Consider the following 6708-nt stretch of genomic DNA (forward strand, 5'->3'; position numbering starts at 1 on the left):
GTGAGCCAGTCTGGGTGACAGAGTGAGACTCTGTCTAAAAAATAAAAAATAAAAAAGCTTTGGTCCCATACACTTGGCCTGATTACCCCCATAAAGTGCAGCAAAAATCATTGTCCACATAGATCCTTCTAAATTGGCCTTGCTGGAACCTCACACTGTGTTCCATTATAAAAGAAAATAGGTTCTTACTGAAATTATGCCAACAAACACATTCACATATCAGAATTTTAGGAATCTCATACAATCCTAGAACATATATTAACAACTCATCTATATAAATATAACCCTAAGGGCCAGGCGTGGTGGCTCACGCCTGTAATCCCAGCACTTTGGGAGGCCGAGGCAGGCGGATCACGAGGTCAGGAGTTTGAGACCAGCCTGGCCAGTATGGTGAAACCCTGTCTCTACCAAAAATACAAAAATTAGCCAGGTGTGGTGGCACGTGCCTGTTAATCCCAGCTACTTGAGAGGCTGAGGCAGGAGGACTGCTTGAACCTGGAGGCAGAGGTTGCAGTGAGCTGAGATCGGGCCACTGCACTCCAGCCTGGGCGACAAGAATGAAATTCTGTCTCAAAAAAGAAAAAGAAAAAAAGGAAAAAACAAGTCATTTATTTAGCCAAAATGATAAAACAAAAATATTTACCTTTTAATAGGAGACGCAGTTTCTCAAACAATAAGACAGCATGAGACCAAACAAATCTGTCCCTCTCCACTCCATTTTTTCCCTCCAGTTTACTTAAAAGATAAACAAAACTATTTTCTCTCTTATTAATATTATACAAATTTTGTTCAAAAGAGAAAACCCAAATTTTACCTTTATATGGTGTATTTATTAATGTTAAAGCTAATTTTAATAAAACTTTATGAATAAATCTATCTAATTTTCATTGGTTTGACCATAGGGTAAGATTTGGATAAACTTTTTATAAGCTTTCATGATTTTCTATTAAAAAGAACAGATCAATGCTCCACAAAAACCCTTACTCCTGACACATGGGCTCAGACCCTCACCTTGCATCAGTGTGCTTTTGATATTAACGTTTAATTTATAAGAAAAACTCTGAACTAATTTTATCCCTCAAAATTGGCCCTTATAATCTCGCACACCCACCTCGTCCGTGATAGTTCCTGGGCCTAGAGGGATTGAATAGTTTTGGGTTTTTTTCTTTTTTTTTTTTTTGAGACAGAGTCTCGCTCTGTTGCCAGGCTAGAGTGCAGTGGCACGATATTGGCTCATTGCAACCTCTGCCTCCCCAGTTCAAGCGATTCTCCTACCTCAGCCTCCTGAATAGCTGGGACTACAGGCACCCGCCACCACTCCTGGCTAATTTTTGTATTTTTAGTAGAGACGAGATTTAACCATGTTGGCCAGGATGGTCTCGATCTCTTGCCCTCGTGATCCGCCCGCCTCAGCCTCCCAAAGTGCTAGGATTACGGGTGTGAGCCACCGCACCTGGCTGAATAGTTTTAATTTCTAGCCCTGTGTCTCATGAAAACAGTTCATTTTGTTTGTCATTTTTCCCTGGATCTGAAGACAAGACTTCCACTGGTTTTGATGTTCAAGACTTAGCAGGGGTCAGTGCCTTTTTCAGACCCAGGAGTCAAAGTTGTGAAACTTAACAGCACAAGGATTAGTTAATAGGGTATTTATACTACCAAAAGGCCTGTCATTCTAACATGCCACACATTGAAACGCTGTGATTTGGTGTCTAGGAGTTACTGCTTGCAGCTCTTCAAACCACTGTATTAAAGTAATCAGGTTACTCATTGCATATGTCCAATTGCTAGCATTCTAGTGACAGAACTGTGACCAAAAGCATAAAAAATGTGGTAGGTGCTAAGTCAAACTTATCAAAGTAAGACAACTACCTTTTTTCCCCATCATTAAAAAAAAAAATAGTAAATGCAGGCCAGGCATGGTGGCTCATGCCTGTATTCCCAGCACTTTGGGAGGCTGAGGCAGGCAGATCACTTGAAGTCAGGAGTTCGAGACCAGCCTGGACAACATGGTGCAACCCCATCTGTACTAAAAATACAAAAATTAGCTGGGTGTGGTAGCAGGTGCATGTAATGCCAGCTACTTGGGTGGCTGAGGCAGGAGAATCGTTTGAACCTGGGAGGTGGAGGTTGCAGTGAGCCAAGATCACACCACTGTACTCCAGCCTGGGTGACAGAGTGAGGCTGTCTCAAAAAAAAAAAAAAAAAAAAAGTAAATGCAAATATCAGCTATGAAAATTCAATATGAGGAAAATATTATCCTTTAAGTTAAATTTTATACTATAAAATCCTTTCACTTAAATATTATATAAAAACACAGGGAAAAAGTAAGAATAAGCTGACAATAATTTCTTTTCAGCTAATTTTAAAAGAGCATCATTACACATTTTCAAGATTGGTTTCTAGATACAGTACTGACAACTGATTAGGTAATTCACCACTAGACTCTTCAAACCAGTGGCAACACTTGTACATATTTTGTTTTCAAGTACACACAGGAAGGCCCATCAGTGATAAATGGCTTGAAATAAAAAATCACTAGAATGTCTTACAATTTTTTAATTGCTACTTAATCCAAGTGAACATCACTTAATTTTAATAATGGTCAACACAACCAAATTTGTGTGAGAGAAATCTCAATCAGTATAATTGTTTCAAGGACAAGGCCAATCTTTTCTGAACATTAAAACTTTGTGCTTGCCAAGCATGGTGGCTCACGCCTATAATCCCAGCACTTTGGGAGGCCAAGGCAGGTGGATCACCTGAGGTCAGGAGTTCGAGACCAGCCTGACCGAAATGGGTGAAACCCCGTCTCTACTAAAAATATAAAAACTAGCTGGGCATAGTGGCAGCAGCCTATAATCCCAGCTACTCAGGAGGCTGAAGTAGGAGAATTGCTTGAACCCGGGAGGTGGAGGCTGTAGTGAGCTGAGATCGCACCATTGCATTCCAGCCTGGGCAACAGAGTGAGACTCTGTCTCAAACAAACAAACAAACAAACAAACAAAAAACAGAAAACAAAAACTTTGTACCCATATGACAGCTTTTTCCCATTACCTAAAGGAAAAGATCTGAAACCAACTCAAATTATTGATTGAATTGAAATATATTGGAAATAAATACCATTTAAACATTTTTATTCTCACTTTTTCAGATAACACAATAAATAATGTACTATTTCTGCTCAGAACTTGCAAAAATAAGTCTTTCATTTAGTAATTGCAAAAACCACAGTACTTATAACTGTCTACATCACAGAGGCAAGCAAAACCAATGAAATTTTAAATAACTGTCATGTCTATCAATTTTTGCAGGGTTGGCAAAGGTAGCTTACGAATTTTAGATAAATAGAACAAATGATGAATTGCTGGAAATGCATAGGAAACAAAATGACTACTCATCAAACCAAATAAAAGCTTTCCATTAGAAACTAAAAAACATGACTGGTTTTATGTGTGTGTACATGAATAAATGAAAACTAAAAGCAAAAACAAATAAACAGGAAATCAACCTTAAATTTTTCTTCTACTCTGTTTACTTCAGAGGCTACAGTGTTATCCAGAACCTTAAAAAAAACAAAAACAAAAACAGTCTGGGCACTGTGGTTCACGCCTGTAATCCCAGCACTTTGGGAGGCCAAGGTGGGCAGATCACCTGAGGCCATGAGTTCAAGACCAGCCTGGCTAACATGGCAAAATCCCATCTCTACTAAAAATACAAAAATTAGCTGGGTATGGTGGCATGTGCCTGTAATTCCAGTTACTCAGGAGACTGAGGCATAAGAATTGCTTGAATCCAGGAGGTGGAGGTTACAGTGAGCCAAGATGGTGATAGTGCACTCCAGCCTGGGTGACAGAAACTCTGTCTCAAACAAACAAACAAACAAACAAAACAAACAAAAAATACCCCAAAACAAACCCAAGTGATGAATATTTTGTTTCTGACACACAATTTAATGTCTTTAAGTCCACCAATACCACTGTATGTTTTGTGCAATTAAGAAATTCACTTTAGGCTCATGACCAGTAAGTACTTTAGTGCTAGTGCTATCTATGCAGAAGAGCAAATACAGTGAGAAGCAAAGCAAGTCTTTACAGAAAATTTGGCTTCACAGAAAATCTGGATTCATACTTAACTATATGAAAAACGGATTGCCAAATTGCCAATGTATTTCTTTATAATATTTCTTAATTTTCCTTCATCAAGACTAAGAGCTTTAACTATGAACAACATTAATTAGCCAAACTTCTCCAATTTTCTATCAGGTTTTAAAGGATATTCTACATCTAAATATTTTAAACTTTGTTTTCTCTATGTATGCATAAAGGCAGACATACAGAGAGAGAGGAAAAAAACTACATATGACATACACAGACCATCTATGACATGCTTGAACCTTCAGTTTGTTCTAAATTTATTTTCTTATTCCCTCCCTTCCTTCCTTCCCCCTTCCTTTCTTCCTTCCTTCCTTCTTTCCCCTCCCTCCCTCCTTCCTTTCTTTCTTTCTCTTTCTTTTCTTTTTTCTCTTTCTTTCTTTCTCTCTTTTCTTTCTTCCTTTCCTCTTTCTTTTTTCTTTCTCTCTCTGTCTCCCCCTCCCTTGCATCCCCTCCCATTGTCTTCTTTCCTTCTTTCTTTCCTTCCTTCCTTTCTTCCTTCCTTCCCAGTTATTTTACTTTAGGACAGAAATTCACCATACAAGATCCTTTCTCATATAAAATTATTCCTTTTTTTTTTTTTTTCCCTGAGATGGAGTCTCTCTCTGTCGCCCAGGCTGGAGTGCAGTGGTGCGATCTTGGCTCACCTCAAGTTCCACCTCCCGGGTTCATGCCATTCTCCTACCTCAGCCTCCCGAGCAGCTGGGACTACAGGTGCCCACCACTGTGCCCGGCTAATTTTTTTTGTATTTTTAGTAGAGACGGGGTTTCGCTGTGTTAGCCAGGATGGTCTCGATCTCCTGACCTCGTGATCTGCCCGTCTTGGCCTCCCAAAGTGCTGGGATTACAGGCGTGAGCCACCGCACCTGACAAAATTATTCTTTCTTTATAACCTTCCTTACCAAAAATACATCTTCATATCCATAATTTTCTTCACATCTCGCTCCTTTACTTATTGTTTCCTTTCTTTTCAAGTCCATAATTTGAATTAACCTTTAGATAACTTCTGAATTTGATAATAATTTTTTTCTCAATAAGAACATCTCTTCTTTGGCATATTTTATATGCAGAATTATATATTAACTAGAATTCTTATCCTTAGTAACCTCAAATTTTAGTGAAAACGTAGGAAGAAAGAAATCCTGAGCTACCTATCAGATATTAGCATTTTATAATGAGAACTCTTCCATAATTTTTAGAAACATATTTCCCCATATCATAACCCTTCCTTAATTAGAAATGACCCAGACATCTAATAAGCATAATTTTAAATATTATTCTTAAACATAATTTTAAGATTTTGTTACACAATAAGTTCACCTGCAGCACTTAACCCATTTACACTTTATTTTTAGCAGTTTATATAGATTATTTACACATTATTTTCTTGTTAACCCTTTTATAACTTGTGAATATCAGATGTTCACCTAAATAAGAACCTTAAAGTTAACTGCATGGGCATTTTCACCAATAACTCAGTAGACTCAGGTGTTTTCATTAAACCAATAACATTAAATAGTCTTACTTATATAAAAAAAACACAAAAAGATCATTTTGTTTTGGCTGGGTTTATGGTTTTATAACCTTCTATGCCAAACCCTGATACCTCAAAATATCTAGAAGAGACAAATATGAAACCCAGAGAAAAATATATGCTGACAATTCTGAAGACATTTCTATTCCTATTTTACCAATAATTTAAAAACCACCTTGTTGGCCAGGTACAGTGGCTCATGCCTATAATCCCAGCACTTTGGGAGGCTGAGGCAGGTGGATCACTTGAGGTCAAGAGCTCAAGATCAGCCTGACCAACATGGAGAAACTCCATCTCTACTAAAAAAAATACACAAATTAGCCAGGCATAATTGCACACAACTGCAGTCCCAGCCACTCAGGAGGCTGAGACTTGAGAATCGCTTGAACCCAGGAGGTGGAGGTGGCAGTGAGTGGAGATCATGCCACTGCACTCCAGCCTGGGCGACAGAATGAGACTCTATTTCAAAAAAAAAAAAAAAAGCTTGCTCATTAAAGACTTACTTAAGTCATATAAACTTGAAAAATACTTTGGACTTAATTAATGAGCACTCTTATTTATAAGCCAAATTGGTAGGCATAACATATAACAATAAATATACATACATATACACACATTTAAATATGTACTCACACACAGAAACAAAGATCCAATAGCTTTTACTTTGGAATTCTAGTTGGGAGACTGAGGCAGGCAGATCACCTGAGGTCAAGAGTTTGAGACCAGCCTGGCCAACACGGTGAAACTCCATCTCTACTAAAAATACAAAAATTAGCCAGGTGTGGTGGCAGGCGCCTGTAGTCCCAGCCACTTGGGAGGCTGAGGCAGGAGAATTGCTTGAACCTGGGAGGTGGAGATCGCAGTGAGCCAAGATTGTGCCACTGCACTCCAGGCTGGGCGACAGAGCAGGACTCCATCTCAAAAAAAAAAAAAAAAAAAAAAAAAAAAAAGAATTCTAGTCATGAGATAGCAATACAAACTCACCTATCTATGAACATGTTCACATGGCTGCATTTTGTTTGC

Source organism: Pan paniscus, chromosome 20 (genome assembly GCF_029289425.2).
Source record: "Pan paniscus chromosome 20, NHGRI_mPanPan1-v2.0_pri, whole genome shotgun sequence".
Taxonomy (NCBI): Eukaryota; Metazoa; Chordata; class Mammalia; order Primates; family Hominidae; genus Pan; species Pan paniscus.